Here is a 26184-nt window from a genome sequence, read left to right as displayed (position 1 = left end):
GTGTTATACCATTTGACCCCTCATCGGTCTACCGTGAACCTCACGTGTACCCCCTGCGACTGGCTGGCTGCACATGAACGTATTTTTTGTCTGTGTCTGTTCCTTTTTTTTTGCTGCCCGTATGCGGAACCATTCACTTCAATGGTGCCGAAAAGAAACGGGAATGACTCTGTGTGCGTTCAGTGTCCGTATGTCTGCATGTCCGTTCCACAAAAAAAATAAAACATGTTCTTTTATTGTCCACATTACGGAAAAGGATAGGACTGTTCTATTATAGGCCAGCCGTTCCGCAAAATGAGGAATGCACACGGCCGGTATCTGTGTCTTGCGGATGCGCAAAACAACAACAGTTATGTGCAAAAGGAGAGAAGAGCCCCAGACCCCTGAATGGGGTCCCCTGCCTATTGCCAGGTGTGATAGTGTTACAAAAACTTGTTATACACAGTTCCAAAGGTGTTCAGGCTGTGACGCAGCTCCAAGGCTCTCTGAGATGTCTATTATATCACTTCACACAGAAAACTCCTATCACCTCACTGTGACGGGTGCATCCCAAATCCAATACTCTCCTTCCATGTCCTTCAGCAGCGCAGACTCTCTCCAGCAGCAGGGATATAAACATCAGCCGAAACCTTTGAATCTGGACAAGTGCTGCAAAATATGTATGACCACCAAGAGCGGTGACCTTTACAATATGTCTGGCCAAATGCTATGGGGTCGGTAACAGTTGTGTTGTTGCATGACCTTCCCACGTACCTGTCATATCAACTAGTGGACTGGCGTAAAAGAATACTGCAATCTACACCAGCCAGATATCAGTATAAGTGCCCAGACTACGGGAGGCTGCACCACCAGTCTATGATACCTCTGCCCCGATCTATTGTACCATATCATCTATTGAAAAATGGGGCAAAAAAGCTTTGTGGAGTGAAACAGATTTTTCTTTATTTCTTTTCTTTTTACGGCATTCCCTGTGCGCAAAAAATTTAGATAACCCTATTCTGCTGATCGTCAAAATTATGATGATACAAAATGTATGCAGTTTTTATTATGCTGTACTATTTTAAAAAAAAAACTCTGAAAAAAACTAAATTTTCTTTACATCGTCGTATTTTGATACCCAAAACTTTTTTATATTTATCTTTACACTGAGCTCTCCCTAGTGGCCACTGCCAGAAAATGCAGTGAATCCAAGTCGGGAAAGAAGTAGTGCAGTGCTAGGCCCTATAGGAGTGGGTTCCAGGGGTGGGACCTGCAGCAATCTGACATTGACCAATCTCTGAGATGAGATAACCCTTTTAAATGGAATATGCTAGGACATGCCATTACCTTATGATTGGTGAGCGTCCAATCTGAGAATTAAAAGGCTGTAGCAGTGAAGGGGAACTGCAGACCAGCTCCATCAAAGTGAATGTGGCCAGCTGCGGGCCAGGAGCACAGCTGTTTAGGAAAAAAACTGTAAAGATTAGTCCCCCACTGATTATAAAGTGTGTCTTTTTCAGTGATAATTGGGCTTGATTTTTTATGTCATTTTAGGTGTTATTTTTTTGTTTTTCCTCATGATTAATTTATGTTACTGTACACAAGACCTTTGGGGCATTTTGCAGTACCACAGACCCGGAGTATCTTCAATTTGTGTTATTGTATTGTTATATTGTGTTATTTTCATGTTTTGGTCGTATGTTCCAGCAGAGAAGGCATGGTTGGCAATGGTTGTCAGGAACAGGACTAAACACCCTGTTCCTCCTCTTTTGATGGGAGTAGGCTGGTGCTGCTTCATACCATGAGGGGGAGGTCCAGTTCAACCAATGAAGGGAGAGGAAGCACATGTCAGAGCTCTTACTCCTAGAAACTCTATGCGATTCTTGTGCGAGACCAACACTACAGAGAGATCATCAGCATCAAGAACACTGCTTCCAGAAAGCATCAGTGTGAAAAGACAGCAGAGTAATCAGCGAAATCACTGCTGCAGGTGAGGGGATATGGCTCAGACAGCCATCACCCAAACCACCTCCAGACCCCAGGGAGCAATGGCCTGAGGGAGTACACCATGACACAACATTTCATCAGGGCCACTACCACTCCCATCCTCTGCACTGGCTTCTCAGGGTCTCGCTGCACATTTTACATTATATTTTGTATTATAGCTGATTTCTCATGTGACTGGATATATTAGCACTAGTTACATGGGCAATACAGTCTCTGAAGCCTCACTACAAAGCTGATCTGGGTCTGCTATGGCCCAGCAGCTCCTGCAGTTACCTGGCACCCCTCAATCACTTAATTAATGGCAGGAAAGGAAAAAGCATTATGGCGCATTGATAGGGAAGGCAGGGGCAGTAATAAGCCATGTCTGCCTTCTTTTTGGGGAGTCCGGATGTCACTGACAACTGGCTTCCCACTCCTACAGCTTCAAATGTTTCTTGTGGACCTGCCGGATGTCACCTAGGCTAATGTTAAGCCTCATGCACATCAGTGAGTTTCACGCACGCGTGCCAACCGTGTTTAATTTTGCGCGCAAGTAATGTTAAACTAAAGGAAGTTCTGTCAGCAAGCAACTGATGCAGTTTGCTTCAGTGTTTTCTGTGATTCTGTTAAGTTCTTCTGTTTCTTCTGGACAAATACTGTATCATCATGCATGTAGTCATGCGTTCTTCACGCACATGAAAAAAACTGAAGAATAACACCCAGCATCTCCTAGAAACCATCAGCGAAAAACCTGTCAGTGTGTTTTAATTCTTTTTTATCACTGACCCATTGACTTGAATGGGCAAGTTCTGGGTGAACAACGCAACAGTTACCATGCTGTGGCAGCTATGTGTGAAACTTGCTTGTGTGCAGGAGTCCTTAGGCTAATTATACATCAACGAGTTTTCCATCCAGGTGGGATCCATTTTAGAAATGGACAGCATACGGACTAAATCCTGACCCATTCATTTCAGTGGGTATATGTGTGTACATTTTCATGCATCATCCTTAGGGCTTGTTCACACGACCGTGTTGTTTTTTGCGGTCCGCAAATTGCGGATCCACAAAAAGCGGATGCCGCCCGTGTGCCTTCCGCAATTTGCGGAACTGAACAGGAGGCACATTATAGAAATACCTATTCTTGTCCGCAAAACGGACAAGAATAGGACAGGACTCATCATTTTTGCTGGCCACGGGACAGAGCAACGGATGCGGACAGCACACAGAGTGCTGTCCGCATCTTTTGCGGACCCATTGAAATGAATGGTTCCGTATACGGACCGTATGCGGAACGCAGAAAACGGCCCATATACGGAACGCAAAATACGTTCGTGTGAACAAGCCCTTATGTTCAGGAAAGAATGCAGCATGTTCTATATTGTGCAGTTTTCACGCAGCCCAGTCCCATAGAAGTGAATGTGACTTGTGTGAAAAGCATGCGGATGCAATGTGTTATTTTTCACTGATGGTTGATAGTAGATGCTGAGTGTTATTCTTCAGTATTTTTTCACACCCATGAAAAACGGATGCAATCTGGATGGAAAAAACTTAAACACTGAACTCAGTCGAAGACAAAACTGATTCAACCTGCATGCAGAACTATAATTTTTCACTGAACATGCAACGGGCGGCCGCACCCCAGGGCCCTCTACAACAGAGGTGTAGGAATGCTGAGTGGTATGTTGCGGCCTAAAATGTCTCTTTATGTGGGTCATGGTGCTCCTACCTGGATACGGCTGGACCCCAGGCTTTGGCTCTGAAGCAATTAATAGGGGGAATAGTTGAGGGATTTGAAGAAATAACTTGAGTCCAGACCTTGAGATGACATTCAATAGCAGCTTTAACTTGAATAAACGTTTCTCCAAACAGTTTCAGGCTTTGTGTTGGTTCCAGCAGGCTTTAGCATTAAACTGGCAGGCAAACTCAACTCTACTATAGCTCTGTTTCTCTCTGACACTGCTGTACTGACAGGCTGGCTGTATAACTCATCTCCTTCTGTATGCCACACTTCCTCTCTGTAGTCTGATTCTAGGTTATGCCAGGGAATTTTCCTCCTGGCTCCTGAGGCTTTAAGCTTTGGCCTCCATGGCCAGCTGAGCTTAAGGTGCTCTGGCTACCGTGGGCACGTCTAGCAGAGACGTGCCGCTGCACACCATTACCCTTGCAGGGGGTGAACTGCATCTCGAACCAACTGCCTCCCCCCTTCCTGCAGGAAGTAGGGCTGGCCCAGCTCTCTCCAGAGGGGGGTTAGGATGGAATCAAAGGTTCCACTCTATCTAAGATAGCTCTGCCATGTTTGCTGACACCTGCTGGTGAACCAGGTGCATTACATATGAACAGTTACATAACATTAGAAATGCACAGTGTGGAGGACCTGGAATAAATACATAAGATGACATTCAGGTTAGCCCTTTAGAGATAGTAGCAGGGTGCAGGAGTGGTAACACCTCTCTGGGGTGCTACAAACAGACCCTGACATATTCTGTATTGCTCATGTGAAAACTGAATTAATGAGCTTTTGACACAGGGCTTGCTGGATCTAATCAAATGGTCAGTGATACATACTGAAACACACTAAAGGACTGTCCACTTTTCACAGAGGATTGCTGGGAGATGCTCAGTGTTATTCTTCAGGATTTTTTCATGCCTGTGAAAAACACATGAAATCAGATGACATCCATGAAGAAAAAAAGGAAGAACTTAAAGAGGTTATCCCATGACTAATGTAAAAAATGAAAATCAGACATCACATAGTACATGACAACCTCTTTCTAACAAAGCTGGAACCAGCCCTGTACCTCAATGGATCCAGAGATCTCCACATCCACTACTCTAATTGCTCTGCTAGACTTATTTAAGCTGACAGCTTGGGGCAGGGAGGGTGGGCTGTCCTTTCTGCTACAGCTCTCTCCCTGTCACAGCTCAGGTGGGTGTGTCTTTTCTCAGGGAGCATGTCCTTTCTGCTGCAGTTCTTTCCCTGTCACAGTTCAGGGGGCATGTCCTTTCTCAGGGTGTGTGTGTTCTTTCTCAGGGGGCATTGGGCCTCTACTTTCTGCTTCAGCTCTCTCTCTTTCACAGCTCAGGAGGTGTGTCCTTTCTGTTGCAGCTCTCGCCCTGTCACAGCTCAGGGGGTGTGTCATTTCTCAGGGGTGTGTCCTTTCTGTTGCAGCTCTCGCCCTGTCACAGCTCAGAAGGTGTGTCCTTTCTCAGGGGTGTGTCCTTTCTGTTGCAGCTCTCGCCCTGTCACAGCTCAGAAGGTGTGTCCTTTCTCAGGGGTGTGTCCTTTCTGTTGCAGCTCTCGCCCTGTCACAGCTCAGAAGGTGTGTCCTTTCTCAGGGGTGTGTCCTTTCTGTTACAGCTCTCGCCCTGTCACAGCTCAGAAGGTGTGTCCTTTCTGTTGCAGCTCTCGCCCTGTCACAGCTCAGAAGGTGTGTCATTTCTCAGGGGAGTGTCCTTTCTCTAGGGCCTGTCCTTTCTGCTGCAGCTCTCTCCCTGTCACTGCTCACAGGGGGTGTCCTTTCACAGGGGACATGTGCTTTCTGATTCAGATCTCTCCCTGTAATTGTCACAGCTTTTAACAGTAGATACGGGTGGCGGCAGTTGAAGGATGAAACTGAGCGTGTGCGACCACTTTAGCTTATATTACTGAGGTGGACAGAGAAATAAAAAAAACAGCAGGTGGTGCTATACTGATAGTTTTTATCGAATAACTCAGTGAGTATGCAATTTTTTTTATTAGATATAGCTACAAAAGTGTTCAGACCCAGGTGCGGGTTTTAAAGATGCTGAATATTTTTCGTGGGACAACTTCTTTAAAATAATTGCAGAAAACAGTGAAGCAAACGGAGGGGAAAAAGTCAGTTTTTCCGTGACAGAACTTTCCCGAGTTTACTACTGCAGGTGCACGAGCCCTTACTCTCACCTGTCCTGTCTCTCTGCTCTAATCCTCTCTCCTGCCACCAGACGCCCGGCTCCCCGCCAGTCCGGCAGTAGTTAAATCTCCCTCGCCCTGCAGGTAAAGAGTTACTCAGTGTAGGTCTAGGAAGTATGCAAGAATTTATTTCCATGTCTTGTCACGTGATCCCTTAATTCTCAGTGTCACCAGCTCCCGTCCCTCATTAGGAGAGGTCATGCAAACTGCAGGCTGCTCCAGCAAGTCAGACTCATTTCACATTCAAATCCAGATGACAGGCTGAAAACTATGGAGCCTACACAGAAGAGGACCTCACCACCCCATGCACCAGGAGAGGACAAGTAAGAACCCCCTCTACTTTCTGTAGTACCTGGGCTATGAGTGCTGACACACCTGTTACTGCATGCAAGACCTTACTGGAAGATGTAGCAGAGCTGAACTGGTCATTTAGCTAGTCTGTAACTCGTGTGTACATTTAAGTAGCTGAGTTAGACGGAAAACAGAGGTAGGTACTGGATTTTGCGACAAGTTTTTTAGCAGTGTTTCTTGCACCTGCGGTGGTTGCAGATTTTCCGGTAATAGAGCCGGCTCCAGATTTTAGCTGAAGGTCTATGGAAAATATAAAATTCAGGATTGATAAGTGTTTTTTTTGTCTACTGGTGTTTTTCTCTAACTGGTGATGTTTTTTGACTCGTAGCACGTTGAAGTTTTCAGGCATTTTTTGCAATAATTCCTGCTCGAAAAATGCCACCCACACATCGGTTTTGTAAAAAAAAAACTGCGCTAGAAAAAAATCTAAACACATATGATATTGACAACAAAAAACAAAACGCAAGGGGTGTCTACGGTGTTTTTTAGTGGTGGAAAAACGTCCGATTAAATTCATGTACAGGAGTATTCCGGTTGAAGTGAGTTGTCCCGTGGATAGGAGATAACTACTAGATCGAGCGGAAGAACCTCCACTGATCTGAGGACTGCGACCTCATAACCCAATGGGCACCCCTGAAATGCATGGCGGTGTACAGGGTACCCCTTCTCGTGATCGGTAGGTAGGGGATAACATGCTACAACCGGAATACCCTCTTAAGATAAACCTATTGCATTACCTGCAGTCCTATGTAAAAGCACAGCTCAACCCTGCTGCACTTGAAGAACTCAACACTACAACATCTAGGACCTCTGATAAAATATACCATTTTATAACTTTTTATGCTATTGCATAGTTATTGTAAATAATAGAAAGGTATAAAATAGTGTCCGTTTTGCGGACCACAAGCCGCGCATCCGCAAAAACCCCGCATCACGACGCAGACCCATTGACTTCAATTGGTCCGCAATCCAAAGAGATCGCGGACCAGCACTGACCCGGAAGGTCAAAAAAGACACCGCTGTGTGAATGGACCTTCAGCAGAAATATTATGCGAGGAGTAGAAACTAATAAGAAATGGCGAGATATTTGGCGTCTGCGGTGGACCTGTATCACCCCAGAGACGATATATACAGTCATATTAAATGCAGCCACCAGTTGGGGTTCGCTCTGCCGGACACTCTGCTTTACTGTGACAAATCTGTTCTAAATATTCTGGGTGATACGGTTGTAAATGTCCGTTTTATATTTACCTGCCTGTTACAGCCAGAAACGGGAACATAAATCATTGTACAATGTGACTGAAGGCAAACAACAGCAGGTTTTGTAGATAAAAGCCAGTAAAAGTTGGCATGGTAACAATATGGACATTGTGAGTAGAGAGACGTAGTAGAGCTGAGTTTGCCATTTGTCAGATTTGTGAATTGATGTTTACCTAGTACTGCACATTAAGACTCAATACAGTGCCACAACTGTTCTATGACAAATTCTACTCTGCTACATTTGCGGAGAGGAATTTATACGTCTCTTTCACACGGGCGTCACGGATTTTGTCCGGGTGCATTGCGGCAAACCCGCGCGAGTAGGCACGCAATTTCAGTCAGTTTTGTCTGTGATTGCATTCCGTTGTTCAGTTTTTTCCGCGTGAGTGCAATGCGTTTTGCACGCGTGTGATAAAAACCTGAATGTGGTATTCAGACCCGAACCCGGACTTCTTCACTGAAGTTCGGGTTTGTGTTCGCTTTATTATTTTCCCTTATAACATGGTTTATAAGGGAAAATAATAGCGTTCTTAATACAGAATGCTAACTAAAATGTCCATTGAGGGGTTAAAAAAAAAAAAAACTCACCTAATCCACTTGACCTGCAAAAGGACCTTCGATGACGTCACGTGGTGAGCGCAGTGATGTCAGAGCAGGTCCTGCTGAACGAAGATAGAAGGACCTGTATTCAGAACGCTATTATTTTCCCTTATAACCATGTTAGAAGGGAAAATAATACAGTGAATTGACTTTAATGGGATCCGGGGTTGCTCATCCCTATCATCTCTTAGCAACCTTGCGTGAAAATCGCACCGCATCCGCACTTGCTTGCGATTTTCACGCAGCCCCATTCACTTCTATGGGGCCTGCGTTGCGTGAAAAACGATGAATATAGAATATGCTGCGATTTTCACGCAATGCACAAGTGATGCGTGAAAAACAACGCTCATGTAAACAGCCCCATTGGGTGCATTGCGTTCACGTCAATACTGCGGAATACTCGCCCGTGTGAAAGGGGCCTTAGAAATTAACTTTTTCCCCCTTAGGCCAGGATTCAACTGAGGGTTTTTTGATGCAGTTTGTGAAGCCAAAGCCAGGAAAGGATCATAAATGGAGGACACACCTACAGGAAAGTCTGCGCCTTCTCCTCTTTGTAAATCCATTTCTGGCTTTGGCTTAAAAACTGCAGGAAAAAGTCCTGAACATGGACGCAGCGGTAGAAGTGAGGTGCTGGGTTTTCTTTCACTGAGTTTTGTCAGAATGAGGCTGAATTAAACCTGCATTACACTATCAGCCGATAATCGCAAATACTGCCGCCAATTACCCGATGGACGAGCAAACACGCGTTTATCAGTCAATTCAGATTTTTAAGCATGTTTAAAAATCAGTCTTTACGGCGGCAGATCGTGCTGTCTAATAGCAATCTGCTGCCGGCAAACCACTAGACAGTATGGGGACTAGAGGTGACATAGCGAACGCGCCTCCCCAGGCTGCGGAAGAAATAGCTGCATGTAATAGCAGCAGTCTCCTCCGCTAGCTAGCACGCTATTGCCTCCTTCTTGACAATCTTGCTGACCTGCCTGTCCAATCCAGGCTTTATTGTGGGTTTAACAGAGCAGGGACCTTTCTAAGGCTACTTTCACACTCGCGTTTTGGGCGGATCCGTCCTGGATCTGAAAAAACGGATGTTACAATAATACAACCGCCTGCATCCGTCATGAACGGATCCGTTTGTATTATCTGTAACATTGCCATGACGGATCCGTCATGAGCACCATTGAAAGTCAATGGAGGACAGATCCGTTTTCTATTGTGCCAGATTGTGTCAGAGAAAACGGATCCGTCCCCATTGACTTACATTGTGTGCCAGGACGGATTTGTTTGGCTCAGTTTCGTCAAGCGGACAGCAAAACGCTGCAGGCAGTGTTTTGGTGTCCGCCTCCAGAGCGGAATGGTGACTGATCGGAGGCAAACTGATGCATTCTGAGCGGATCCTTATCCATTCAGAATGCATTAGGGCAAAACTGATCTGTTTAGGACCGCTTGGGAGATCCCTGAACAAATCTCACAAACGGAAAGCCAAAACGAGAGTGTGAAAGTAGCCTTAGGCCTCTTGCACACGAATGTATGCATTTTGCAGTCCGCAAACAAACTTATCCGCAAAAACGGAACGGAACAGCTGGCCACTAATAGAACAGTACTATCCTTGTCAGTTATGCGGACAGTAATAGGAAAAGTTCTATCTTTTAGCGGAACGGAAATACGGACATAAAAAAACCGAATGCACACAGAGTATTTTTTTTTTTTTTTTTTGCGGACCCATTGAAATGAATGGTTCCGCATGCGGTCCGCAAAAAAACAAAAACTGAATGGACACGGAAAGAAAATACATTTGTGTGCAAGAGGCCGAACTGCTGTGGTCTGGTTTGGAGCTTAAGGGTGGCAGATTTGCTGCAACAGTATTGGGCAGCCGATACGCAGCACTGACTTTCACTGTCTAGTCTGTCCCTTAATTAAAGGGATTCTGCATATGTGTACATAGAGGGGTGGGCTACTTTCTGTGTATGTAAGATGACTAGAGTGCATTCGGAAAGTCTTCAGACCCTTTCACTTTCTTTACTTTGTATTATTCTGCACTCAATACCCCATAGTGACAAAGTGAAAACAGAATTTCGAAATGTTTGCAAAAAACTACATAAGTATTCAGACCCTTTGCTATGACACTTGAAGATTACCTCTGGAGGCCTGCCATTTCTCTTGATCATCTTTAAGATGTTTCTACACCTTGACTTGAGTCCACTTGTGGTAAATTCAGTTGATTGGAGACAATTTGAAAAGACACACTCCGTCTATATAACATCTCACAGCTGGCAATGCATATCAGAACAAAAAACAAACTGAGGACAGAACTGCCTATAGAGATCAGAGACTGGATTGTGCGAAGGCACAGATTTGGAGAAGGGTACAAAAAATTCTCCAGCTGCAGTGCCTCCTTTCTATGGACTAGTGCCCAGAACTGAACTGCATATTCCAGATGAGGCCACACCAACGCTTTGTAAAGTGGTAATATTACATCCCTGCCCCACGCGTCCATTTAATGCATGACAATATCCTGGTGGCCTTAGAAGCAGCTGATTGACATTGTATGCTGTTATTTAATCTACCATCCACAAGGACACCCAAATCCTTCTCTATAAGTGACTCTCCCAGTGCTACATCACCTAGGACATATGATGCACGTAGATTATTACCACCAAGATGCAGAACTTTACATTTGTCCACATTGAACCTCATTTGCCAAGTTGGATGCCCAATCACTGTGTTCAAGTCAACTTGTAGTTTGTGGACATCTTCCATAGACTGTACAGTTTTACATAGCTTAGTGTCATCTGCAAAAATAGATATGGTGCTATTAATCCTGTCCTCAATATCATTAATAAATAAATTAAATAATAAAGGGGCCAGCAATGAACCTTGGGGTACACCACTTATAACTCAAAAGCCTTTGCAAAATCCAGAAACACTACATCCCCAGCCGCCCCTCTGTCCAGGCTACTACTCTCCTCCGCATAGAAACAAATCAGGTTAGTCTGACAACTTCTGTCCTTGGTAAACCCATGTTGGTTATCACTTATAATATTATTTACAGTCACATACTCCTGAATATAGTCCCTTAAGAGTCCTTCAAACATTTTTCACACTAACTAACTGGTCTATAACCGACTGGTCTATAATTACCCGTGAAGGACCTTGATCCTTTTTTGAATATGGGCACCACATTTACCTTGCGCCAATCACTTGGCACTGTACCAGTCCCTAGAGAATCTTTAAAAATTATAAACAGGGGCACAGCAATGACTGAACTGAGCTCTTTAAGCACTCTTGGGTGTAATCCATCTGGACCCGGAGCCTTGTTCATATTTACCTTATTTAACTTATCTTGGACCATATCTACAGTTAGCCAAGTGAGTATATTACTGGATGTACTAACAGCCCCAGCACCACAGATATCAGCTCCTTTCTCTTCTTTTGTATATACAGAGCTAAAAAAAAACAAAAAAACATTTAGTAAGGGTCCATTCACACGTCCGTTTTTTCTTTCCTGATCTGTTCCGTTTTTTCAGGAACAGATCTGGACCAGATCTGGACCCATTCATTTTTAATGGGTCCTGAAAAAAATCAGACATTGAGCTGTCCGTTTTTTTCCAGGACCCATTGAAAATGAATGGGTCCAGATCTGGTCCAGATCTGTTCCTGAAAAAACGGAACAGATCAGGAAAGAAAAAAAGGACGTGTGAATGGACCCTAACTCTGCCTTTTCCTTATCTTCAGTGACTATCCCCCTTTTCCGATATTTAGGGGACCTACCTGCTTGGACCTAGGTTTTTTAGCCATTATATATTTAAATAATTTTTTAGGATTTGTTTTGCTCTCTTTTGCTACCTGCTGTTCGTTTTGTATTTTTGCTAATTTTATCCCTTTTTTACAGATTTTAAGCCCTTTGTAATCTTCAAACACACCAGCTGACCCCTCATATTTGTATTTTTTTAAATGCCCTTTTTTTTGTCTTTTATTGCCCTTTTTACAGTAGCTGTAAGCCATGGGGGGTTTATTTTAGCCATTTATGCTTGTTACCTAAAGGAATACATTTTTTAGTGCAATTACTCAATGTGGATTTGAAGCTCTCCCATTTATACTCAGTATTATTATGTGACAGTAGCTGCTCCCAGTCTATGCCCTAAAATGCTGCCCTCAACCCAGGGACATTAGCCTTTTTGAAATTTAGTGTCTTTGCTCTGCCTGACAGAGTTTGCTTCTTATAGTTTAGGGGAAATATACCGTATTGTTCGCTTTATAAGACACACCCGATGATAAGATGCACCCCAGATTAGAAAATAATAAAAAATATTTTTCATCAGACCTCATATCAGCCCACTCAGACCCCATCAGACCTCATATCAGCCCACTCAGAGCCCTATCAGACCTCAGATCAGCCCATCAGTACCCCCATTCAGACCTCAGATCAGCCAATCAGTACCCCCATTCAGACCTCAGATCAGCCAATCAGTACCCCCATTCAGACCTCAGATCAGCCAATCAGTACCCCCATTCAGATCTCAGATCAGCCCATCAGTACACCCATCCAGACGTCAGATCAGCCCATCAGTACCCCCAGACCTCAGAATAGCCCATCAGTACCACCATCAGACTAAAATAAAAAAGCCTGAAGTTGTTCATTGAAGTCTGGCACGACATCAGATTTAACTAATTTTGCCTCGCTCCAGCAAATACATTTTAATGCTTTACAGAGACAGGTCTCCGTACAACATTAAAACAAAGTTTAGGAACAAATCGACTTCTGATCTTGGATCCGAAGCTCGATTCGCTCACCCCCGATTGAGGGTGCAATCGACCTTGTCCCAGAATGTATTCCTAGAGTTCTCTGTGAATGACTGCTTTAAACATGGAAAGGTGAAGTAAAACCTAATATTTCATAAAAAAAAAAGATGCAACAGAACTGCACTGCGAGAACAAAGCCCGCCTCTCCTGATAGCCTATGTATGTATACTCATTATGCTAGCAGCCATTTCATAATTTGCATTTTTTTTACTTTAGACTTTATATGTGCGGCTTTCTTTAAGATTGTGAATTAGATATTTAGTAATACGTATTATAATATAGATTTTGAAAAGGTAATTTGGTCCTTGTCACAAAGTCCAACCTGAAAGTTCTCACCTGTCACAAGCTCGGCTCCATGGATTCTGCTAGATTTGTTGTCTAGGAGGTATGGAAATAGGTGCTGACAGCAGAGCGGAGAATGTGGAGCTGCAGGTGGCAAAACGCGGGTGTCCTCCTCTTAGAACTTCAAAAATCCATCTCATAATCCTGGTTATTTGTACATTTCAAAGTCTGCAGCTTCTACAGTTGCCTATAATATCATTTACACATGGGTGGTAGATTTTTCTGAAGGCATATACATAACCAATTGGCTGACAACAGGGAACTATAGCTTGTGTTCATCTGTATTGTTTTTACCTAAATAGGTAGAAGTCTGAACTGAGGATTTTTCATTATACTGTACTATTAATATATCTTTACATCAGTCTGAGCACTGCGTTTCTGAAAAAGGCCTCCAAATCCTTTACATACAAATGGGCTTAAATTATAAACTTTCAGATCACCATAAGGCCTCATGCACACGACCGTTGTTGTGTCCGTTGTTTGTGATTTTCTGCGGACCCATTGACTTTCAATGGGTCCGTTTAAAACTCGGCTAATGCACCATTTGTCATCCGCGTCCTTGATCCGTGGTTCCAGTCCGTCAAAAAAATATAACCTGTCCTATTTTTTTCACGGAAAACGGTTCGCGGACCCATTCAAGTCAATGGGACCGTGAAAAAACGCGGAGGCACACAAGATTGTCGTCCGCGTCCGTTTTTTTCCTATCATTTGCATGGCAAACTTGATTTAGACTTTTTTTTACTTTCCTTCATGTCTGGTGATACTCCAAAAATAGAGGAAGACACACGGAAACAAAAACGGAAACAGATCACAGAACAACGGAACCCTATTTTGCGGAACGGAACACAACAACGGTCGTGTGCATGAGGCCTTAGGGGGAGCTTTTGTGATTGCTGTATATGGTGTACTCCATAATAAAGCAATGTGCTCCCCCTAGTGGTGGCAGTCACAGCTCTGAGGGCTATAAATAATATATATGAAAGGTTTTTTTTGAGACTTTTCCACTGGATAGGTCATCAGTATCTGATTGGTGGAGCTGTTTGGGAAGGCATAGGCACTCGCACTCCTTCTCACAGCTTAGCCTAGGCCAGGTGGCGTCACGTTCATCGGTCATGTGGCCCTGGCGCAGCTCGGCCCCATTAAAGTGAATGGGGTCGAGCTGCGATACCAAGCACAGCCACTATCAAATGGACGGCGCTGTGCTTGGCGAGAAGAAAAAAGGCCATGGAGCTACTGCGAGCACCAATTCCTTCTCCTTCTCAGACCCCAACCGATCAGATACTGATGACCTATTCAGAAGATAGGTCATCAGTAGAAAATATCTTAGAATACCCCTTTAAGACATTATAATCAAGACAGAATGTTGGACCCCAAAATGATTGAGGTCATGGAGATTTGTTTCTATATATGTTTCTGATTACTGTAATGACTGCCACACTTTCTCCTAATGATGGTCATTTGTTTTCAGCCCTGGTTTCCCATTACTTACCTTATATCTGATCTAGACATGAAATGTTAGGACAATTCCACATGATGGTATTCAGTCTGGGAAACATGCTCCTTGTGAGAGCAGTATTTCCCGGGCAGAACACTGCTCCTGTGACACGAGGGCATGGCATAATATTGTTTTATAATGCTGTCAATACCAGTCCAGATCTACTGAATTACCCTCAAGGCATTATGTGAGTACAGTTCAGTCAGGGCCGGTTTTAGACAAAGTGTGTCCCTGGGCAAAATGCTAAGTGGGGAAATGAAATATGTAGCCTGCCGGCGCAGATTGCAGATAAGCATGGTTTTTCCACGCGTTTTTCCACTCGTGCGGAGAAACTGCAGCGTAATACAATACCAGCAAGGTGTAAAAGATTAGACAAATCTCATGTACATTTTGCTTCTTTGTTCCTTGTGCAAAGTGACTTGCCATGTGGATTTAGAAATCCGCAGAATGTCATGTATATACAGAAATGATCAAATAATACTATACTAGGACCAAATGTTACCACTATAAATTGATAAGATAAATTAATTAGTTGTGTAGTTGATAATATTGAAAAAGAAGGTTTATCTAGTCCAACGTCCACACTAAAAATGAACAAAACAAACTGTACAAAGGCCAGTATTACCAATAATACCACTATATGGGGCATCATAACCACTACTGAATAGTATAAGCAAGGGGGTGCAGATGATCAACACTCTTTAATGTTCTGGCACCTCTGGGCGCAAACACAACCACAATAGGATGGAATAGATTTTTATTTATTGGTAACAAAATAAAAAATAAGAAAAATTCGATTCCATCCTATTGTGGTCGTGTTTGCGCCCCGAGGGGCCAGAACATTGCACAGTGTCGACCGTCTGCACCCCCTTGCTTATACTATTCACTTTCCTTGGAGGGTTGGCTATCCCTTGTGTTGAGGACCTAACGACACTGGCAGCACCGACCAATTGCACCTACAGTACATACCTTTCACTACCATTCTGCCTATGATTGCACAACACCTAAAGAGGAGCATAATCATCTAGTTTGTATCCTAATTTATCATACATTTCACCCTATAAGTGCCTTTCCCCTTTTTATTTCGCCACAGTTTGCATTACCACTACTGAGTAACTGAATAATATTACCGTAGTCTTACTGAATAAAAAATCACTACACAAAGACCAATGTTACCACCATACAGTGACTATAAAGTGTAGATACCAGTTCTACAGAGGAGCTCAGAAGAACAACATGTTATCTGGGGATTCAATATTGATGGTCTATCTTTAGGATAAGTCAAAAATATCAGATCGGCTGGCGTCCATCTTCCAGGACCCCTGCCGATCAACTGTTGGGGCGGCCAGTGATGTCACTGTATATCAGTCACAAGGCCTAGTTGCAGTTCAGTCCCATTCAAGTGAAAGGAGATGAGCTGCAATACCAAGCATCGCTGCTGTCTAATGTCTGGCGCGGTACTTGGTCAGCTATAAAGAGACCGCAGTGCTCACCGGAACTCTGGTGAGCGCCGTGGCCTCTTCAAACACCTGATCAGCGGGGGTGTCGGTAGTCGGATCCCCGCTGATCTGATATTGATGACCTATGCTGACCATCCATATCAAATTTCCGGGTAAACCTTTTAAGTGAAAAAACAAGAAGCAGGTTGGAAAGACAAACATATATAGTGTAACTCTCCTTTAAAAACACTTTCTACGTTTCATAGTGAGATGCCAATTTTGGAAATCAGGGTATTGAGACCCCTCTTAAACAAGGAGGCAGAAATGCTCAGCCTTGTACTGTCCCTCCTCACTAACGAAAGACTGGATCACAGACTTTCTATAAGACCTCATGCACATGACAGTATCTATGGTCTGCATGCATTCCACATTTTTTGCGGTTCGGATGCGGACCCATTTATTTCAAAGGGGCCACAAAAGATGCGGACAGCACATTGTGTACGGTCAGCATCCGTACATCCGTTCTGTGGCCTCACATAAAAATAGAGCATGTTCTTTTCTCTAGACTGGAAAAAGAAAGATGGCATGCTCATGGCCAAGATCTGTATTTTGCAGACGGCTAAGCAGATTGGTTGTGTGCATGAGGCCTTACCGAGTCTTCAGCTAGCGAGGAGGGACAACATCTGACCGAGCACTTAAATAAGTGAACAAAGAGGCAGAAGTGTGTGTATATATATACATTTTGACACATATTTTCATAGCAGACACAGTACAGAGGCAATGACAACATCTTTAACTTAAACAGTGCAGTGTTTTATTCACACATGAGGCAGTATCAAGGAAAAACAGTCACCTTGAGTCTGGTGTTTGTTCACACCAGGCTGCAGCACATAAGTCCTTGAGTGAAGCAGAAGTCCACGTGCTTTTTCCCAAACAATATAGCAGGCCTTAGTCCCGGCCCAAACTCTCAGGCCCCAGCACAGAGACTGGCAAAGCTCCAGTATCAGATGGAGGATAATCCACACAGCTGAGACTGCTGGCTGGGTTTTTATCCCAAACCAAAACCCTGGCCTGGAATGTGGGGAACAGCCACCCACCCTGCACTTTGGCTGCTCCCAGTAAGAGTCGGCCCGGATCGGCTATACAGCAACACTAAATAATCAATAGTGTCAGTCAGCACTAGCTGCCGCTGACACTTAAAATTACCAATGACGGCCCCTTACGCTCTCCTACAATACACACACTCATACATAAGGATATACATACAGTGTGTGTGTGTATATACACTGCTCAAAAAAAATAAAGGGAACACAAAAACAACACATCCTAGATCTGAATTAATTAAATATTCTTCTGAAATACTTTGTTCTTTACATAGTTGAATGTGCTGACAACAAAATCACACAAAAATAAAAAAAATGGAAATCAAATTTTTCAACCCATGGAGGTCTGGATTTGGAGTCACACTCAAAATTAAAGTGGAAAAACACACTACAGGCTGATCCAACTTTGATGTAATGTCCTTAAAACAAGTCAAAATGAGGCTCAGTAGTGTGTGTGGCCTCCATGTGCCTGTATGACCTCCCTACAATGCCTGTGCATGCTCCTGATGAGGTGGCGGACGGTCTCCTGAGGGATCTCCTCCCAGAACTGGACTAAAGCATCTGCCAACTCCTGGACAGTCTGTGGTCCAACGTGACGTTGGTGGATAGAGCGAGACATGATGTCCCAAATGTGCTCAATTGGATTCAGGTCTGGGGAACGGGCGGGCCAGTCCATAGCATCAATGCCTTTGTCTTGCAGGAACTGCTGACACACTCCAGCCACATGAGGTCTAGCATTGTCTTGCATTAGGAGGAACCCAGGGCCAACCACACCAGCATATGGTCTCACAAGGGGTCTGAGGATCTCATCTCGGTACCTAATGGCAGTCAGGCTACCTCTGGCGAGCACATGGAGGGCTGTGCGGCCCTCCAAAGAAATGCCACCCCACACCATTACTGACCCAATGCCAAACCGGTCATGCTGGAGGATGTTGCAGGCAGCAGAACATTCTCCACGGCGTCTCAAGACTCTGTCACGTCTGTCACATGTGCTCAGTGTGAACCTGCTTTCATCTGTGAAGAGCACAGGGCGCCAGTGGCGAATTTGCCAATCTTGGTGTTCTCTGGCAAATGCCAAACGTCCTGCACGGTGTTGGGCTGTAAGCACAACCCCCACCTGTGGACGTCGGGCCCTCATATCACCCTCAAAGAGTCTGTTTCTGACCGTTTGAGCAGACACATGCACATTTGTGGCCTGCTGGAGGTCATTTTGCAGGGCTCTGGCAGTGCTCCTCCTGTTCCTCCTTGCACAAAGGCGGAGGTAGCAGTCCTGCTGCTGGGTTGTTGCCCTCCTACAGCCTCCTCCACATCTCCTGATGTACTGGCCTGTCTCCTGGTAGCGCCTCCATGCTCTGGACACTACGCTGACAGACACAGCAAACCTTCTTGCCACAGCTCGCATTGATGTGCCATCCTGGATAAGCTGCACTACCTGAGCCACTTGTGTGGGTTGTAGACTCCGTCTCATGCTACCACTAGAGTGAAAGCACCGCCAGCATTCAAAAGTGACCAAAACATCAGCCAGGAAGCATAGGAACTGAGAAGTGGTCTGTGGTCACCACCTGCAGAACCACTCCTTTAATGGGGGTGTCTTGCTAATTGCCTATAATTTCCACCTGTTGTCTATCCCATTTGCACAACAGCATGTGAAATTGATTATCACTCAGTGTTGCTTCCTAAGTGGACAGTTTGATTTCACAGAAGTGTGATTGACTTGGAGTTACATTGTGTTGTTTAAGTGTTCCCTTTATTTTTTTGAGCAGTGTATATATATATATATATATATATATATAGACACACACATACCTACATAAAAGCACACAAAATACACATTTACAACATACACTTACTTTTTATGCAGCATAGCTGGGTGAACTGGAGGGAGAGTTAGCTGGCAGGATCCAGAGTGAATGAAAACATCCTCCCCCACCCCTCTCTGTCCCGACGCTGCTCTTCATGACTAAGGCTACATTCACACTAGTGTTTTTACTGGATCCGGCAAGGGTTCAGCAAAAACGCTTCGTTACTGATAATACAACCATCTTGTATTATCTATAACACAGCCAAGACGGATCCGTCATGAACTCCAGTTTTCTATTGTGGCAGAGAAAACGGATCCATCCCCATTGACTTGCATTGGGGCTCATGCCGTCTTGTTCCGCATCCCAGGACAGAAAGCAAACTACAACATGTTGCGGTTTGCTCTCCGGAATGGTAACGCAACTAAATGGAACAGAATGCATTTTGGAGCTCTCCGTTCTGTTCAGTTACGTTTTGTCCCCATTGACAATGAATGGGGACAAAACTGAAGCTTTTTTTTCGGGTATTGAGCCCCTATGATGGATCTCAATACCGGAAAACTAAAACACTATTGTAAAAGTAGCCTAATAAGGGGCTGAGGTATCTGTATGTGTGCCGGGGAGGTGTATGACGGGAGCACAGGCTGTAAAGAAGCTGTTAGCAGACGGAAGGAGTCAGCTGCTGTCCGGCTAGTGCAGACTGATTCCAGTTCACCTCTGCTCCCAACTCCAGAGCCTCATAGCATTGTTTTCTGTAAAGATAGGAGGAAGACCACCTGAAGGGGGGCCCTTTGGTGATGGGGGCCCAGGGAAAATGCCCAGTTTTCCCCCTCTAACGCCAGCCCTGAGTTCAATAAAGCCGAGGTCAGGCAGGAACCCCCAGCATTATAAATCATTAATGTTGTGAGTTTGTGTCACAGGAGTGGTGATCAGCTTGGGAAATTCTGCTCTCACACGGAGCATGTTTCCCGAACTGAATGTGCTCATGTGAAATTGCTCTTAGGGTTTCATGGAAAAATATACTTTTTCTCCTGAGCTGTGGGAGAACTACAATTCTCAGCTTAGTATTATTATAAGCAACCTAAAAAACTAAATGATACATGTTAATAACACTATCTTATCAGTTCAAAACACTGAAGAGCTCAATCTGCAGAGAAGATCTGACAATTAACAGGGAGTATACATACTATGGATATATTTCGTTTGGATGCGAGCCTCAAGTCCAGTGACTTCTTTCTATATGTGGCAGTCAATATATGTTTTATACTGCTAACACCTTCACTGATTAGAACAGGGATGCACCACCACTCCATTCACACTGTGGACTTAAATGGTCACTAACGTTTCATAAATCAATAGTAGAAGCAACCACTAGAAACTTTGTAATATATCTTATCAGTAAAAAATGTCTAGATCTCAAATTATTAGCTATTAATTCCACCCCCTACCCCCCAATGCCCATCATAATTACACATGTCAATACAAGTCTATGGAGAAAGGAGGGGAAGGAGTGAGCAGTTGATTAATGAGACACACACAGACAAGCAGACTGGCGCAGCTATATTGGCTAAGATATAAACTTCCTAAGTGCTTTATTCACAACCATACAGATCAGTACTTCTCTGTAATGTCCTTCATGATCCTGGGGCTGCTTCTGAGTGAGGAAGAGAAGTTTAGGAAGCAGATTCTCCTTTACTTTCTGTGTGCAGTGGATGTCAGCTTGTCTCCACCTAACATATCTGCAGATGCAGATGAGACATTCAGCATGCACAGGAGGAAACTGCTAAAAAATGCCACATACAAGTGATATAGTGGTCAGAAAATGTGTTATTCCTCATGTGAACACATAGTACTACTGATTAATGCAAAGTTTGTTGATAGGTTATATACCCTTAAAGGGCCCTTGTTAGCAAGATCAGTGGGGGTCCCAGCGGTTAGACCCTAGAACTGATACATTTCCACCTATCCTTTGGTCTGACACCACACACCCCCACCAATCAACGGTTCAAGTCTAGCTTCAACTCTGGAAGCTTGTGCCAGAACTACAGAGCACCATCAACATTGTACTAGAGGGAGGCCATTACTACAGCACTGCTCCCATTGGTAGAGCTACACCCCGACAGCTGATGGTGGGTGTGCAGGGTGTCAGACCCCCACCAATCAGCTAGTGGTTGTCTATGCAGAGGATTAGCCATCACTTAGAAAAGGCGGAAAATCTCTTTAAAAGGGTTCTCTGAACTTTTAGTATTGATGACCAATCCTCAGGATAGGTCATCAATATCAGATTGGGGGGGGGGGGGGTGCATACCCGGCACCCCTGCCGATCATCTGCTAGAGGAGATGGCGCATGCAGTGTGCACGTGCCGTCTCCCGTCTGTCTTCCTGCTCGCTGCTGCTTTGCCATAGACATAGCAGCAGTGAGCAGGAAGAGAGACAGGAGATGGCATGTGCACACTGTGTGCGCCTTCCCTTCACACATCTGATCGGGCCAGGTATCGGACCCCCATTGATCTGATATTAATGACCTATCCTGAGGATAGGTCATCAATATTAAAAGCCCGGAGAACCCCCTTGATACATTTAACAAATTATATCTCTGTGGAGACTACACACATTTTCACAAATAAAGTCACAACGTTATCACACATCATCATTTGAGACTTCTTTTACATATTTAACATCAAAAACTGGTGTAACCTGGTGATGTCTAAAATTCTAAAACAGGTATACCAGCATTTTCTCAGCCAGTTATCACCTCCTTAGGCCTCATGCGCACATGGTGTTTCTGTCCATGCCTCCGCCCCGCGAAAAAATAGAACATGTTCTATTTTTTTGCGGTGCGGACGGATCACGGACCCATTCAAAATGAATGACCATGTGCATGAGGCCTTACAAAATTTGCTTGAAGAAGTCTGACCTCTTGTAAAGTTAATTGACCTGGGAGTTATAATGATTATTTCTGTACATTTAATGTATCTTCGTGGACTTGTTATGGCACCGCTATGATAATCAGAATGACCAAATAAAATTCAGGAAATACTATTGTCTGTCGGGGCAGTGCTATATTTAATGTGGGTTGATAAACCACACATCTCAGGGTTCATTCATATCTCCGTTCTGTACTGTTCCTCCAGTCGTCTCTTCCAGCAAAGGAACAGACAACCTGAGTTACTGTATTCAGCATAGCCGGGCACCTCCGGATTCCCACTAAAAAGGGATCCAGCTCGTTTCTGGAATAAATGTCAGCCTTCTTCCAGAGAAATAGGGCTGCAGGCATCAGTTCTCGAGGTCCACACAATAATCTTATTTCTTAGCAATGCATAAGTCACACCCTATTGACATAAACCTTGTACTGGCCGTCATAGGACGCATTTAATAAGACCAGTATTTCATATGATATTGATAATTTTGTTGCATCTTGGGAGGCCCATGCTATAGACATGAAATTTGTATCAGGTGGCGTAGATGTCTGGCGTGTCACCAGGTTTTTGCCGCATAGAGTGGTAAATTTGTTGTGCTGTGTAGGCCCCATCCCCTCTTGCATCTTTCCTGAAAAGTGTCTAGTGTGGTGTAAATGGTCAAAACATTTCCATAATTGGGGTTTAGCGCATGTTGGCCACAACATTTCTGGTACTGAAGATTGATAACTTTCCCCCTTAGAACATGGGAGTAGACTTGGCAAGGGCAGAATCAACTCTCAAAGGAGCTATACACGTTAGGTAAAGGTAGCAAATATGCTATGGGGCCCTGGAAAAGAAAACGCACAGCCCAGGTTGGTCTCATCATTTTTCCTCTCTTGGGAACTGTGTTGTTCGAAAACAATGGGACGTGGAAGGTTTGGGGTGAAGACCACAAACAATAGAAACTTCTGATTAAAAACAGCACCATAATGTAGAGGCCATTTTAACCTTTGCTAATGGGTCCTCTCATTGCTATGTATACCACTACACACCACCTATCTACCCAAATGTCCAATAAACATGCACCTTAAACTTGACCTAGTATGCAAGCCTTTCAGTAGGGAGAGAGGGATAACCCAATGCCAGATAACTCTGGTGCTGGATAATCTCCCATGGGTACAAAATCCAACATGCCGATCTTTTTTTACCCCAGTAGGTAACTCTGTCAGACTGCCCTTATTGGGTTCTGCTGACTTTCATCTAATGTGAACACTGTAGCTACAGATCCTTAAAGGGCTTTACTGAGAGTAGAACATTGATGACCTATACATTGGATAGGTCATTATTATCTGATCAATGGGGTTCCAACAGCAGACACTACCAACTGATCAGCTGTTTGTGGAGGCACAGCATAGAAAGCACAGCTCCGTACATTGTATGCGCTTAGTATTGCAGCCCACGTCAATTCACTTGAATGGGACTGACCCGCACCAAGGCCATGTGACTGATGAACATGATGTCACTCTCCTAGGAAGAGGCCGTGGCCCTCACCGGAGGGATGTGGCCTCTTCAAACAGTTGATCAGCAGGAGTGACAGGACTCGGACCACCACCAATCAGCTATTAATGAACTGTCCTGAGAATAATGTAGGTCAGTGATGGTTAACCCTCCATCACTCCGGCTGTGGTGAAACTACAACCCCCAGCATGCTCAATTCATTTCTTTGGATTTCTGAGAACAGCCAAGCAAGTATACATCTTGGTAGTCCTAGTTTTACTACAGATGGAGGTTAGCCATCACAGCTGTAGGTCATTAATATTCTACTCCTGGAAAACCCCTTTAAGGGACTGTAGGCATAATATATACATTAAATGAAAGTCAGCAGAACCCAATAAGAGCAGGCTGATAGTTCTAGATCCTGGGGGGGGGGGGGGGGGGGGGGCGATTGGCATGTTGGATTTTTGGAGATTATCCAACACCAGAGTCGTCTGGCAGAGGGTTACTCCCATCTCCCCACTGAAAAGCATGCATGCTGGGCCAAGCTGAAGGTGCATTTCCTAAGAATAGCTCATCGATATTAAACTCTCGGAAAACCCCTTTAACTCTAACCCCACAGCTTTCCCTATTAACACTAAGGATCTGTTCACACTGGTATCACGGCTTCTATGATGGATAGGATGGGTTCATTATTATCCATCAAGATCCCTTATGATCCGTCAATATTCCATATACAGTGGTTATTTCCACATGCTAATATTTTAGGTGGGAGCCTGCTGCCGCCTTGTGATCTACGATCCTCATGCTCGCTGTCTTTTATTGTAAATTTTTTAAATGATTTTAATTGACCGCTAAGCAAGTTCTAATAAAAGGTGTTTTTATGTGGCTTTTAACAAGGATGAATAGCTAATAATTAAAGCTATGTGTCTTGTGATGACATCATAGTGCACAGCATTTTACAGCCTATTATTGTATAACATAACACATCAAATCTTCTGATTATGTCATAATTAACAGGAGAAAATCATGATGAAATCATATGGATGTGATCTCAGACCATGGATTTCCTGGGTGAAAAGGCTCTATATGGGGCTACTGCAAAGAGATTTCTGTTGCTGAAAATCTATGTCCTTTAGTTGCTCACTGCGTTCCTTAGGCCATGTTCACATCACCATTTAGTTTTCCGTTAATCTGATCCATCAGAAGAACAGAAAACAAGCAAAAAAAATTAATTTGGTATTTTAAACTTCCGTTATGCTCAGTTATACAAATTTTACATCTCTTTTTAGCCATTTCCGTCTGAGGGTTTGCATCACTTTTTATGCTTCCGTTTGACATATACGTTAGGAAAAAAGGATACAAAAACTGGTAAAAAAAAGTTTTATTTTTTTTTGTTTGTTTTTTACAATAGAACTGTATGGTGAACGGATGCCACTGTATGGTATCAGTCTCAGGCATCTATTTAACGTATATGTTTTTTTCATATACGTTAAATGGATGGGAAAAACGGGATGTGAACCCAGCCTTAGACAGAAAAAAAGGCCTCCACAAAATATTTTTTTTCCGTCTAAAATAATGACTCTCAGACTGAAATGGCTAAAACGGATGTAAAATGTGCTTAACTGAGCATAAGGCTATATTTACACGACCGTATGTGTTTTGCCATCTGCAAAAATAAAAAAACGGATGACATCCGTATGCCATCTGTTTTTTTTTTTTTGCAGATCCATTGTAACAATGCCTAAAACAGACAAGAATAGGACATGTTGTATTTTACTTGCGGGGCTACGGAACGGACATACTGATGTGGACAGTATGAATGAATGGGTCCGCATCCTATCCGCAAAAGAAAACGGAACGGACACGGAAACAAACAAAGTTCATGTGCATGTAGCCTAATGGATGCTTAAAATACCTTTTTTTGTGTTTGTATTCTGTACTTCTGACGAATCAGATGAACGGAAAACGAAACGTTGATGTGAACCCAGCCTTACTGTATAGTGTTTTTTGCTGCTTGGTTTGTACATTGTAGCAATTGGTAGCAGATTTTATCCATACATATATTTCTTGTCACACATATGTCCCAGGCTCAGCCTCCTTTTTTCTTTTACTCTGAGGCACTAGTTAACAAGCGCCAAATGGCAACTATTTGCCCAGGATGGGCTAAAATAACAGAAATAATCCATATTGTGACCTAATGTCATATAAGGAACTTACATACGTCTATTCTGTAATTTTCAGTCGCCCTCATTGCTGTTGTTTGTACATTTCTGTTGATGTATCTTTAAGTAATGACTGGACTTTCCCTTTAAATGACTAGTAAGTCACATGTAACAAAGTAACGTCATTTAGAATGAGCTGCAATCATGTTTTCCTTTTGAAGAAACATCTTAGTTATCATGTTTCAAGGTATTTCTGTTTCTGTATACCCAGCCTTCATATAATCTAGTAATCCGTTTCCTTCTGGATGCTGTAAGAGTGACACAATCATTTTTACCAGGAAACTAATGCTTAAACAGGCAGTGTACTTTCAATTAACTTTGCATAAATCAATAGTACGAGCAAATACCTGTATATAAAAAAAACTGTAATATATCTTATCAGAGAAAAATTCCTCTTTCTCTGTTCCTACCCCTGCCTCCTGAACTGAACTCCCAAATTCACCGCTATTATCCATCTGGAGAGAGGAGATTGACTGAGGG

General features: G+C 43.6%; 1 protein-coding gene across 2 annotated transcripts in view; it reads left to right on the top strand.

The window, feature by feature from the left end:
- Positions 1-6071: 6071 nt before the first annotated feature.
- LOC120990283 overlaps positions 6072-26184 on the top strand; it is a 94750-nt gene continuing 74637 nt past the window's right edge. The window contains exon 1 of one of the 2 annotated variants that reach the window (XM_040419001.1): positions 6072-6219. The gene's annotated coding sequence lies outside the window, so the exon portion shown is untranslated. Of the gene's footprint in view, positions 6384-26184 lie in introns of both variants that reach the window. The other variant, XM_040419002.1, reaches the window with a different exon arrangement.

Source organism: Bufo bufo, chromosome 2 (assembly GCF_905171765.1).
Source record: "Bufo bufo chromosome 2, aBufBuf1.1, whole genome shotgun sequence".
NCBI classification, from domain to species: Eukaryota; Metazoa; Chordata; class Amphibia; order Anura; family Bufonidae; genus Bufo; species Bufo bufo.
Note: the sequence above shows the minus strand (reverse complement) of the source record. Positions and strands in the feature narration are given on the sequence as shown.